General features: G+C 47.0%; 1 protein-coding gene across 1 annotated transcript in view; it reads right to left on the bottom strand.

The window, feature by feature from the left end:
• Nucleotides 1-13441, bottom strand: part of LGI3 (leucine rich repeat LGI family member 3) — a 115108-nt gene that overhangs the window by 62846 nt on the left and 38821 nt on the right. The window lies entirely within an intron of this gene.

Below are 13441 nucleotides of genomic sequence, written 5' to 3'. Positions count from 1 at the left end.
TAATGGGCATGACTCCGAATTCTAGCACCCCTCTGTTGGATGCAGTTTTATGCAGACTGCAAAGAGAGAGCCCCGGATTCAAACAGTCATAAGGAATACATTACTTGGATTGATTGGATTAGAGTTGTAGAATGCGTTTTATCAGCCTTCAAAGTTGCACAGTGATGTACCAAAACAAGCTGGGGAACGTCCCCCCACACCCCACACACACACTCCTTACCAGGTCACTTCTATGCAGAAACGTCCAGGACTGCAGGCCAGGGGCGCTGAACTCGATACTAAAGGCCCGATTCACATAGGAGCCTGTGGCTTGTAAGGTAACAAGTGCAGAGTCTGCACTCGGGGCGGAATCCCGCCCTGCGGTGCTTAGTGCAGCGACTCCGCCACGAGCCACACGTCTCTTTGTGACTCAGGCCCTAAGCCTTTCTTCATAGTGACCCCCTATAAAGTGAGAGCCCTCAGTCCAGGCACTGAATGTGTGCAGGTGACTGGAGATGCTGAGCACCACCACTCATTTTTGGGAACCAGATCTTATTTTTCAGTATCAGACCTTGAAAAGGGAGAAAGAAGCAAGAAGAGAAAGGTACAAAACATTGGAGGTGAACAAGTCACTGGATCGTCGAACCAGGCACGAGGCAGACGCCTGGCTCACCACAAGGTCCCCTGGGACCCACAGGAGCCGAGGCTTCATGAGGCTTCATCCCCCAAGCCTCTGAATCCACCTTCTCCAGCAGAGGAGGTGCAGCTCCGCACCATCCGCGTTTAGCGTGTTGGTTGATAGTGAAGACACTGCAGAGTGCGGTGAAAGTGCCCAGAGATGTTCTGCTAATGATTTATCTAATGGTTTATTTGTAAGAGCGGACAATTCGAACATGATTAACATGGCATCCCTCTCAGAGCACTTTCACATCCTTCTAAGGATCTTGACTGTCAGCTACTCTGAAATGCTGGAGGGAGTTATATAAGATTTAAACGCCTGCATGAGGTGCATTCTATGTAAAAGTCTGCCTGCAGCCAGGCTCTGCACGTGACTTGTGTCATGTGACAACAGCTCTGTGCTTCACTTGTGTCATGTGACGACCTGTAGCTCCATGGGACCTCCTATACCCGTGTTTGTTAATGCTCGAGTTAGCTTTTAGTGAAGTTGTTCTGTCTCTCTTGAAATCTGTATTCTGCCTCTTTGGGAAATCAGAGGAGCAGGTGATACCAGCATTAAACTTGAGTATCCTGCCTTCTGTGAACTTTGTATTTTTTTCTAGCAAAAAACTCTTGTTTCAACTTAGTGTAATGTGTAATACACGTATTTGACACACTATAGCCATGAATCCCCTTTAAGAATCACACATAAAATATTACCCATTCAGTGAAAGAATTGAACAATGTGAAAACACAACACTTAGGATCAATCCTTGCTTCCCCTTTAACTGAATCGTGGGATTTTATTCCATTTATTTCACTTGACCTCCTTTTCCTCCATCGTCACTTTGTAGAGGACCATAAAACACATCAGTCAAAAAACATTGTTTGAAAACAGTTCACCAGACTACATTTGTTCTCTGTCTGTTACAACAACCTCAGCCGTATGTTACATGGGACAACTGACTTCTTGGTTTACCAATGGTATTGTTGTCAGGGCAGTGAGCGAGGAGAAGGAATGTGTGTACATTTGCATTCATAATTTCTAATAAATGCCACTCAATCCAGTGATGCAATCTAATGTACAAAAGTGAAAGGCTTACAAGTGTTAAAGAAATATACTTTTTAAAATTTAGAGTTTATCATATTTTATATGATGTTTTTTGATCGATTTTATGCCAAATATGTTGTAAGTTCAGCTCATGTTATGGCTCGTGGAGCCAAGCATTGACTCGACTCTCCCGGTTATTCTGTTGGCTTGCACACCTCTGAAAACAGTGACAAGGGAGAAAGGGAAAAAGAAAAAGATCCTGCAAAAGTTCAATAAAGTGACAGGAAGTGTGGGGTGGTGGAAGAAAGAGGTGTGAGGTGGATTCCAGACAAGGAAGTCTTGGTATTTGGCAAATTTGGAATTTGGCAACACCAGCAGCAGGCCTCTAAGAACAACTTTGAGCCCCCACTCTTATTTTTATTTAATTAAGCACCGGATTATCTTCTCCAAGAATAAACAAAGTATTAAAAAAGGATAAATAAACTGCCTGCACACCCTTGGAAGTGACTCTTCTGTAGAGTTGTTAGTAATGAACACATTGGTATGCATAGGCAGTAAACATAGGCTACATGGTTACAATGGGCAGAGATTCCTAGCAGCTTCAGGGGTGTAGACTTTAGTCCCCAACTCAGTCTTTTCTCCTAGGCTTGTGTTACCCAGTGCAGTTTCAGTTTCAGTCTACTGAGGGGACAATCTGCACCACATAGCCTACCTCTTCAAAAGAACAACTCTGTTGCTGTACATCACACTGCACTACCTTTAAGCATAGAGACCAGATTTATCATAGTGTTGTGTTTCCTTTGCATCATGCAAAGTAACGCAAGGGCAAAGCAACACTAAAGGCAGTTTACCAAGCAACGCATGGTCACCTTAGTAAATCTGAAGTAACGCAAGTCAGCACTAGTCACTGCCTTGCGTTACTCTGCACCAAAGAGGCATTTCATGAGTAGAGCTTTGGTGTTCCCACCCATCCATCTATTAATTTTGGAGCATTCCCAGATTTATCGTGAGTAGTAGACCTGGGAATGCATCAAAATGGTATGCCTTCCTAATGTAGGTGTAACAAGGGGTAATATATTTATTTCTGTTAGTTTTTTCCTTTTTCTATGTGTGCTACATTCTGCAGCACCATCTAAAGAGGAAAAAACCTCGGCGGATTGTTTTTGTGCTTTGTCTCTTTCTGCACAAAAACAGTGCTGCCTACAATGCGGGCACCCTGCACCACAGTGCAAGGGTTCCTGCATTGGTGCAAGGCAGCACATTGTGTGCCAGCACAAGGAGAGGGCAAGAATGTGCAATTTAATGTTAAATATGGTTCATTCCTGTCCTCTCCCTTTCACGGAGTGCAAGTGCAAGGTGTCTTGCTGCATTGCATGAAAGTTTGATAAATCTGAGCCTAGGTGTGATGAATGTGTGGGTGCATTACAGATAAACTGATTCTTAATAAAAAGAAAAGGAAACATGTGTCACCCTTCTTGATTCAAGTTTTATTTTTCAACTTTCAGATAGTGTGGACCATGCCGTTGTAGACGTCAGAGCGCTTTAAATTGATTGCTGCATGCAGACAGAAATTAAGGTTTCGTGTATATGGAATATACAATTTTAAAGCCCAATGGCGGTGTGGTAAGAATAAATAATACAGAAGCTCAGAAGATAGTTGAATAGCAGCCTTCTTTACAGTGACCTTAGGGGCCCCCTGCAAAGTAGGTGGATGAGCCTCCCCTCCAAATTCACTCAGGAGCTCTGAGGCCAGAGTACTGTGCCGAGGGGGTCCCCTGGAACTCAGGTCCCCACCCGCACAGTTGGGGCTGCGGGGGCCTTTGTTACACCACTGCTTCTTCAGGGTGTTTCTTTACATCCTGAGTATCTTCACGATTATTGTAGGAAGAAAAGCTATTTCAGCTAAGTGGGGGTGAGTAAGACTCAAGAGGTTGATGCCACTTCACCTAGTTGTGTGAGTATTAATGAGTTCATTGCATTCAAATGTATTGTAGTGGCGTTTATATAGTGCTTACATTCTCTGGCAAGTTGGTGAAGTACTTTGCAGACGGGTGGCTCGTTACTCTGTGGAATACTCACAACAGGCAGGGGTGGCTCCTTTGCTATGGTGAAAGAGCGTGACCCTCCAGGCTGAGCCAGCAGCAGAAAAATAAAACCATAGTCTTCTTATTTTTCTGCTGCTGGCTCAGCCAGCAGTGCAGGGGTGGGGTGGGGCTGGGCCTCAGGAGCTGAGAGGGAGGAGGTGGAGAGGGTGAACCTAAGTGGGAATGTGTGCTTGGCCAGCCGTCTCAGGCCAGCCAAATACACATGCGCACTTAGGTTTCTCCAGACCAGCTGTGTTTAACAGACAAGCTGGAGAAACTGCACAGACCCCAGGGCTGTGTCTGAGTGGCAGTCCGAGCCGCTCAGACCAATTCTGGCTTTGCTTTCATGCTAGGTTTAGCATGAAAGTAGTGCCAGGATTGCTGGGGAGCCTGTGCTGGTGTCCCAGTGAATGCTGGGATACCACATTGAGGGAACAGGAGTGAGACGGCACGAGACGGCGGTTAGGTAAGTTCATTTTTTTTATTTTTATTTTCCCCTTCTGTTTCCGTCCCCCCGCCCCTCCCCTTCAGATTTGTGGCAGCCGCTGCTGACAACAAGATGACTTCGGCCGGCATATGGAGTAACAATTTTTCATTTTTATATTGCGCTTATGGGGGTGTAGTGGGATCCCTTTTCATGAAGGCAATGTTAAGAGGTGTGTAAAGTGCTGAGGGAATGCTGTTCCACATTCTTGGAGCAGCACTAAGAAGGATCGTCTGGAAGTTTTCTGGTTCTTGAATATCAGGACATAACAAATCTTTCAGAAAATACAGCAACTGTGAATGGGAATATTTTTTTCTAAAAACACACAGAGCTCTTGTTAACAGGCTGTTGGAAGTGTGAAAACGGTGCTAAATGTGCAGTAAGTGGATTTCCGTACATATAACACCATTTTGTGTTTAAAGTGGTATTCCCAATTTGAGAAGCACAGCAATATCACTTCACTTTAATGAAATATCCCTTTCTGGTAGAACCAGTATAGTCACTAGCTTTGCATCTTTAAATGCAGTAAGCATTGCTGCATGTAATTCGCTATTTATTTTAAAGAAAAATTGGAGTATGCAATCACTGAAAACAAGGTATTAATGAGAATACCCGAGCATCCTCAGATTAAGGGCACAACATTCCTGGCATGTTAGTGTGTTTCCAGAAGAAGATGCATTTATTAAGTTATTTGCATCCATTTGTTTTCTACCAACTTTATTAATAGTTTTTTTTTTTTTAAAGCATTGTGTAAAAATTCCACAATATTCAAATCCATGGAAGACAGTTATATTGTTTAATGATCTCTCTGCAGCCACTTCAGGAGCTAGAAACATAGGGGCATATTTACAAGAAAATAGCGCATAGGTCCCTATGGCCCACTTTTCTTTCTTCGCCCCTGCTCTACCTAACTACACTATGGTTGTGCCGTATTTACAATATGGTGCACCATAGCGGTCATTATGACAATAGCGTCAACATTTTTTACCCTATTGTGGTTCTTTGCTGCACTAGAGTCAAATATTTTGATGCTAGTGCAGCAAACCACATGAAGGCCCATAGACTTAAATGGGTGCGTTATTTTAACGCCTGCTCTGAGCAGGCATTAAAACTGACAGAGAATTGGCATAGTGAAATGTTGTAAATTTTACTTCGCCATTTTTTGGGGCCTTCCTGTGTCAGAACACCCCCCTTGCATACATTATGCCTGGCACAAGCATAATGTGGCACAGGGGTTGACAAAGTGGCACAATGTAAGCATTGTGTCACTTTGTATATACGACGCAGGAAAATGACCTCCTTAACGGTGCCTTAGCAAAAAATAAAAAAATGATGCTAGGGCAGCACAAGGTGTCGCTAGGGGCTTGTAAATATGCCCAGCTAAAAGAACTACCAAAGGATGGACAAGGAAAAAAGGATTTTTCTATTAGAAATACCCTTACCCACCAGGGTTACCTCTTGGTGGCATGCTTCATCATGGGGTTTCTTCCCGTTCTTCTGTGGAGCGGGCGTGCTACAACCGACAGTATACGTGGGAGCACTGATGTAGTCTCGGCAATGTGAATCACAAGAGGAATAGGAGTGGTGGGGTCTTGGGTGAGTTAAAAATACCTGCCTCCTGGGGCGTGGTTAAGATGGCGGCCAGAGCGGACGCTTAGTTCGAGCTCCACTCGCGGCCCACCACTAATTAGCAAATATCTTTGTCCCTAAGGTCGCCTGGACGCCCATATTGACGGTGCGGAGCCCCTGGGAATCTCCGGTAACTACCGGCACCGTTCCCAAAGCACAGGGCGACCTGTGCGAGCAACGTCACGCACGCACCGAGACCACGTGTCGGACGCGAATGGGGAGGCCTTCCCCTTCACCGGGGACCGCGGAGCTCGCTGGTGCGAAGAGAGCCGGGCCCCAGGGCAATCGCTCAGGAAGACGAGGAAGAGGGATCGGGCAGCAGCCGAGGAAAGTCTGGACCCTCGGGGACTCGCGGGGATCGGAAGCGGCCCTCGCACATCGGCGCAGAGGGGCGCGCACAGCAGTAGACGGCTGAATCACCTGATCGTGTACAGGAGTGGAGGAGCAGACGGGTGGCCTCGCTGTAAGGGAGCCCTGCTGGTTTCTGCCCCTCTTGTGATCGGACATCATAAAAAAAATAAAAGACTGCAGGAGGTAGGCGAGGCTGGGTCTGGCACTGGGGGAAACTGAAAGAACCAATGGGATAATCTTGGAGAAACGAAGAAAAGGGGATTCCCCCTCCACAGGTGGACCAAATGAGACTCTCTTTTTGATGGGGAGGGGGAACCTCTCACCCTCCCTCCTTTTTGATTTTAATATAGACGCTGAACAGGCCCTGCCAGAAGAGACACTGATCTCCCCCCGCACCCCGTCCTCCAGCACTTTAATAATACGCCAGTGGACAGAATTGGGAGGCTCAGAGACATTGCCACCTGAATGATTGATTAACCCCGGACTGCGCAGCGATGAGGAGGGACGCCGTATACACAGCAGGCTGATCTAAGTGGTTCCAATACTAAGCCAAGACAAGCATAGCAAACCCCCTGACAATTGCCGCCCGACAACGTTGGTATAATCGCCCACGGTCTCCCCAAATGGTCAACAGCGCTACTGACTAGCATACAAGGAGCCCCGCTGGAGCATTAGATAAGAGGAGGTCAGGCAACGCAAGAACGAAGCGGGACAGAAGCGCACAAGAAGGACCCTGTGCTTTGGCGTTGCATTTAAGTGGAACACAACATGCAGAGAGACCCGGCCAGCTGGCGCTTTATCCAGCAGACAACGCAGATAGGTCACGGGCAATCATGGTTAAGCCAAAGCCACCGAGGGCACACGCCAATGCAGAGGCTGGGACTCCCCTCCCTGAAGGGGAACCGGGACATCAAGCTAACGCTCTACAAAGGATGTCCAAAACCCTGGCCACTCACTCAGCGCAATTTGATAAAGTGCTGCAGTCGGTACTGGACACCAAGGCCTCACTGGAAGGGAAAATAGACTCAGTGGTGCTGGAAGTCAATCTCCTCCGCGCAGATCACCGGAAACTAGCAGACAGAGTCACCATCACTGAATCGGAACTTGAAACGACCCAACCTGCAATATCTGAAATGAAGGCTCAAATTAAACGAATGGAAAATGAAATAACGCTACTACAGCGCAGAGCTGAGGATGCTGAAGGCCGCTCACGCAGGAACAATGTTAGGTTTCTAGGTGTTCCGGAATGACTGGAGCTCCCTAATGCTGAACAGTTCTTGGAGCGATGGCTCAGGGATACGGTGTTACTCCAGACCGCACCATCGATGCTGGTAATAGAGCGAGCCCACCGAATCCTGGGCGGACTGCCCGACCGGGTGCTCCGCCCCGCCGGCTCTAAATTATCGGGACCGAACCAAGTGTTGCAAGGCTTCCGGACTCAATGTCCTGTCCGCACGGAGAACACTGAGATAACAGTATATCCAGACTACACAATGGAAGTCCAGTGCAAGTGTGCCACTTTTACTAAAGTGAAACAGGTGCTCCGAGACAAGAACATCACTTATTCCCTCTTGTTCTCGGCCCGATTGAGAGTGATAGATGGCGATAGAACTCTCTTTTTCCCATCAGCGGAGGATGTATGGACATGGTTACATGCCAAGGGACTGGTCGATCCAGTGGTAGAACCCGATGGCAATGAAAAATGGCTGGAACAACGTCCTCGACGGAAGAAAATAATTAACACCGGGATCAAAACACACCCATCAAAGCTGCAGGCCGCGGACGCACAAGCACAAGCCCTTAAAGAGGCAAATATATTCGCGACAGCGCAAACACTGTCCAGAAATGAAATCAGGGATAGAGACTCAAATTATTCACGAGGCCGCCTAAGCCCCCCTTCGTCGCCACTAATATTTGGTCCCGACCTGACACCACGCACGGCTGATGACATATGAAACAATGCAGGTATACTTGGAAATACTAAACTCCAAGTCCGCAGGGACATAAAAGAATGACATGAGACATAAATGGCTCTGAAAATACTAGTGCTGAGGAGGCCACAAAAGAATAATGATTCAGATATACTATGCCCCCCCTGGCTGGGAGGGCAACAGATAAGAACCCGGAACTGCAAACTGTATCAGTCTTCACTCTAAAGGGCCGGGCACGGCTGGGCGACCGGACGACCAAGACTGTCAGGGAAACATGATCATCTATGTGGGCCACGACTACTCGTACACCTAGATTCTCCCCGACCACGCCTCCACACCCACATGGGTTACCGAATGGACCTTGAATTGAGTAACGTATTTGATGGCACCGGTTGTGCTGCACAGTTTGTACGGTTTTGGTTATTGTTAATTTCATTACGCCACTACGCCTTTCTCAACACGCTCCATATCTTGTATGCTCGGGGGCAGGGAGGGTTCGTGGGAGGGGGTCCCAGGATGGCGGGGATTCTTGGCTGATGGGGGAATGCTGCCGCGCAAAGTAAATCCAATGCCATGGCTACATACAATATTTTAACTTGGAATGTAAGAGGGATGGCCAATACCTCCAAATGCTGCAGAATATATAATTACCTTAAGCACCATGCAATACACATACCAATACTCCAAGAGACCCACCTCACAACTGATGAACTGGGCAGAATAGACATAAAGTGGTCAGGAACGACATATGGCACAAAAACATCGGCATACGCAAGAGGAGTGTTAAAATGGATAGCCCCTGGGGTTCCCTACACAGTTAAGCACACGCAAATAGACAAGGATGGAAGATATGTCCACCTGAGAGGAGAATTGGATGGGAAACAATTGACTATAACAGGAATATATGCACCCAATACCAAACAGGGGGATTTCCTACTGTCCACTTATGCAGCTTTGTCATGGGACCCGTCAATACCCAGCATATGGGGGGAGATTTCAATTGCATACCAAAGGTAAGTATGGATAGATCTCATCCTCCGCTCGAGGGCGCCCAGAGTAGAAGACTTTCCCAAGCGCTGCAAATTTGGCTGACAGAAAGGAGACTACATGATGTATGGAGGAGCTTGCCCCCCTCAGACAGGGAGCACTCCTTCTTTTCCCCGGTACACCAACTTCACACTTGGATAGATTTGCTATTGTGCTCGAGCGAACTCACTCAATTCTTAGTCAAGGCATCATACCTGGCTAAAACTGTATCAGACCATTGCCCATTAGTGGCAGCAGTGTGATGGGGCAGACTGATCACACGCACTCCTGTCTGGCGCTTACAGCCGTCCCTGTTACGAGATCCCCCTTTCCGAGCCGAGCTGGCAGAGGGAATAGACTCATACTTTAAAATAAATACAAAATCGGCATTGTCAAGGGCAGTGGAGTGGGACGGACACAAGGTAGTGATAAGCGGTTTGTGCATGTCGGCGTCTGGCGGAGTTTGTCGAACACTGAACGCAGAGCTGCGCAATATTGAGGGGAGGCTGCGGGAGGCGGAGAGGGGGGTGGGGATGGGTGAGGAGGACGGGGGAATATGATTGAACTGAAAAAACAATGGGTCAAAACTGATGCACGCTTGCGGAAATTTGATTACCGACACTACACGTCGTGATTACATGCCGAGGGGGACCGCTCCAGCAGGTTACTGTCCTGGCTGGTGAAAGGCGAGCAACAACACTCCACCATAAACGCTATTCGTCTAGATGAGGGAAATATAGTCAACACACAACAGGAGATCAATGAGGCCTTTAGACAATATTATGCCACTTTGTACAAGTCGGGCCCCCCCGCCCGAGGAACAGATGAGGGAATTCTTCCAGATATCTCAATTAACCCGGTTGACGGAGACACAATTATTAGACCTGGAGAAGCCCATAGCACTGGAAGAGATCCAGCAAGCTTTGAAACAAATGGCTCATAATAAAGCCCGGGGGGGGGGGCTCCCAGCAGAGTATTATCAGGTTTTCGCAAAGCAAACAGCAACACCATATTTGGAAATGCTGAAAGAAGCATATGAACGAGGTCACCTTCCAGAATCACAACGGGAAGCAATTATAGTGGTCCTCCACAAAAAAGGGCGTGACCCACTAGATGTACGGTCCTTGTTAAATTCTGACTGTCAACTGTTGAGGAAAGTGCTAGCAAATCGTCTTCTCCCATTGATGCCAATATTAATCCACCCGGATCAATCCGGTTTCATACCCGGCCGCAGCACTCACACAAACATCAGATGCCTCTTAAGATTAATAGCTGAGACCCCGGAATTAGATTACTCACGAACAGCGGTTTCACTAGATGTAGAAAAAGGCATTCAACACATTAGTCTGGCCATACTTGATGGAATCCCTAAAATACATGGGTTTTGGAACCACATTTATACGATGGGTAACAACATTATATGCGGACCCAAAAGCTAGAGTGAAGACAGGCAGAATAATATCAGAAAGGTTCGCGATAGGTAGAGGCACTAGACAGGGATGCCCCCTGTCCCCTCTCCTGTTCGCACTGGCAATTGAACCACTTGCGGCGCGATTAAGATATGAGGCGCCGCAGTGGGGAATTCTAGATGGGAGTGAACACAAGGTTGTCTCCCTATATGCGGATGACGCACTAATATACTTGCGCAATCGATCGGAATCCTTACCGGATCTATTACAATTACTAGATACATTTGGGGACATATCAGGCCTACGAGTAAACTGGTCGAAACAATGTCTGTTCCCAATGCAATTGATTCCGAACCCCCAGAGAGAAACAATCTCCACACACAACTTACAGTGGTGCTACACCACCTTCAAATATCTAGGGGTGCAAATATACCACGACGAGCTGGACCTCAGGGAGGGGAACTTCGACCGGACGATTAGATCTATAAGAGGCTCGATGCCCTTCTGGTGCTCACTTCCACTCTCACCCATGGGGAGAGTGGCAGTAGAGAAAATGATTATATTACCTCGGATCTTGTACTATTTCTCGTCCTTGCCCTCAAACTCCCCAAGAATTACTTTGTGCCCCTAACTAGACTGCTGACGGACTTGACGTGAAACACGGGATGCCGCCGAGTGGCTCTAGCCAAGACCTATATGCCACTAGAGAAGGGAAGGATGGGTGCACCTCAGTTTGAGCTGTATTACGCAGCGGCACAAATACATTGGATCATGGACTGGATGTGTAACTCAAATGGTTTGGAGGGGCAAATGGTGAACACCTTGCTGGGACAATCGAACGTGTTAAATTGGCTCGTCGGTCGAGAAAATCCATTGCACCGCAGCAACACTTTGTTGGGAGTGGCGGAATGGATATGGTGCTTATACGTGATGACGAAGGGACGTACACCGCTGTACTCAACTAGAATCCCATTACTAGCCACTCCGGGAATACATAGTATAAAAGGGCAGTTTAAATTAACCACCTGGTTCACTAAAGGTGTGCATACAATCGGAGATATATTTGGGGAGGGACACCTCCTGCCGTATGAGACACTAGCAAACACGTTCGATTTAGTTAGGGGCGAATTCCTCACGCACAGGGCACTACAACAAGTAGTGTGCAATACTTAGGGGAATGGCAATAGCGAGCCTCATACTTCGCTGATACTCCGTGATACTCCCCACTTATTGCTGGGGGCAGGCGCGCAATCAGATATATCCTGGATATATAAGCTACTACAGGATTATCCAGAAGAAGCTCAGACGCAAGCAAAAACTAGGTGGGAGGCGGCCTTGCTTTCACCTTTGCCTATACAAAAGTGGAACACAGCGCTTGCAACTACACGTGAAGAGTCACGTAATGCCCGTTTCCGATACACACAATTCAATTACTTACACCAGACATATCTTACTCCAGCTAGGATAAAGCGTATGTTCCCACAATCCACCCCGGACTGCCCGTGATGCGGGTTGCCGGAAGCTGATTTTTTTACATATGACGTGGAGTTGCCCACCGGTACTCCGCATATGGCAAGAGGTAACGACTCAGACGGCTACCTGGTCGGGATTACCCCTACTTCCTACCCCGGAGTCCTGCCTATTGGGGGCGCGCTCACGACGAGGAAAAGACAAACAGAAACACAGGTGCACTGACCTTGCGTTTATCTTACTTAAACGCTTAATAGCGATACAGTGGAAATCGCCCTGCGTCCCAGGTATACACCGATGGACATCGGAGATGTTACATTGGGTTAAGGCAGAAACGCAGGTACTGCACACATTGCGTGACAGCGGGGTGGAGATCAAGGGGGCGGACTTATGGGACTCCCTCATAGGGCAGCTAGATCAAAAAGATAACACTCGCCCTCCCTGAACTGTGGCTATTTCATCAATATGTATGTCTTCATGTCACTTCCTCTTGTTTCTGAGATCACATTGTAATGAACAGCCCGTCTCCTCATTCAATCTGCGTGTATCTTCTCCTTCTCCCCCTCCTCCCCTGCACCCCCCCTTTCCTCCCCCATTACCACCCCCCTCCTCCCTCTCACCCCCTTTTGATACTCCCACTCACATTATCGGACATATGTTGAGACCACTTACGAGCAATTATACTTATAAATGGCGTTTCGCTGTTAATTTTTTCTTTTTGAATGTTGATCGAGAGACCTGTTGATGTATCATGTAGACAGAAGAGATGTACTAGATGCACGACGACTCAGCATAATAATTTGTTGTTATGATTAACTCACTGTAAAAAATTGGATAAAATTAATAAACAGATTTAAAAAAAAAATACCTGCCTCCTAATGATTTAATAGACCTCTTGGAGGCGGTATGATTAAAAAGGGGCTACAGAAGTGGGGTGTGTCATGTACCATCAATACTTGAAATGGAAAAATAGAAGTGCAGGATCTCTGTACCAGAGTACCTGCTTTTTCTGAGAAGTGCTGGTGCTCTCCAAATAAAAGTATTACATTTTTCTTGAGAAGTGCAGGTACTCTCCCTCTCAAAATAAAAAAGTGCCAGTACTCCGTACCGGACAGTACCAGCCCATTTAAAGCACTGTGTACCATACTTCCTGGTCTACATGTTTCGAAACCTTAGCCCTAGGCTCCTCTTCAGGACCAAGGTTGAGTCCCTGGTGCCACTCCTTGTTTGAGTACCACTAATGAAAGCATTAATAATACATGCTATGTGATATGGTGCAATTCACCTAACTAATGTGGTGTCTTAAGATGATACCTATCGTTTATGATGTCCGTCATTAATACTCAATAGTATCTGGACTCTCGTATCAT

Source organism: Pleurodeles waltl, chromosome 11, assembly GCF_031143425.1.
Source record: "Pleurodeles waltl isolate 20211129_DDA chromosome 11, aPleWal1.hap1.20221129, whole genome shotgun sequence".
Taxonomy (NCBI): Eukaryota; Metazoa; Chordata; class Amphibia; order Caudata; family Salamandridae; genus Pleurodeles; species Pleurodeles waltl.
The sequence above is the reverse complement of the archived record's forward strand: the minus strand, read 5'-3'. Positions and strand labels throughout refer to the sequence as shown.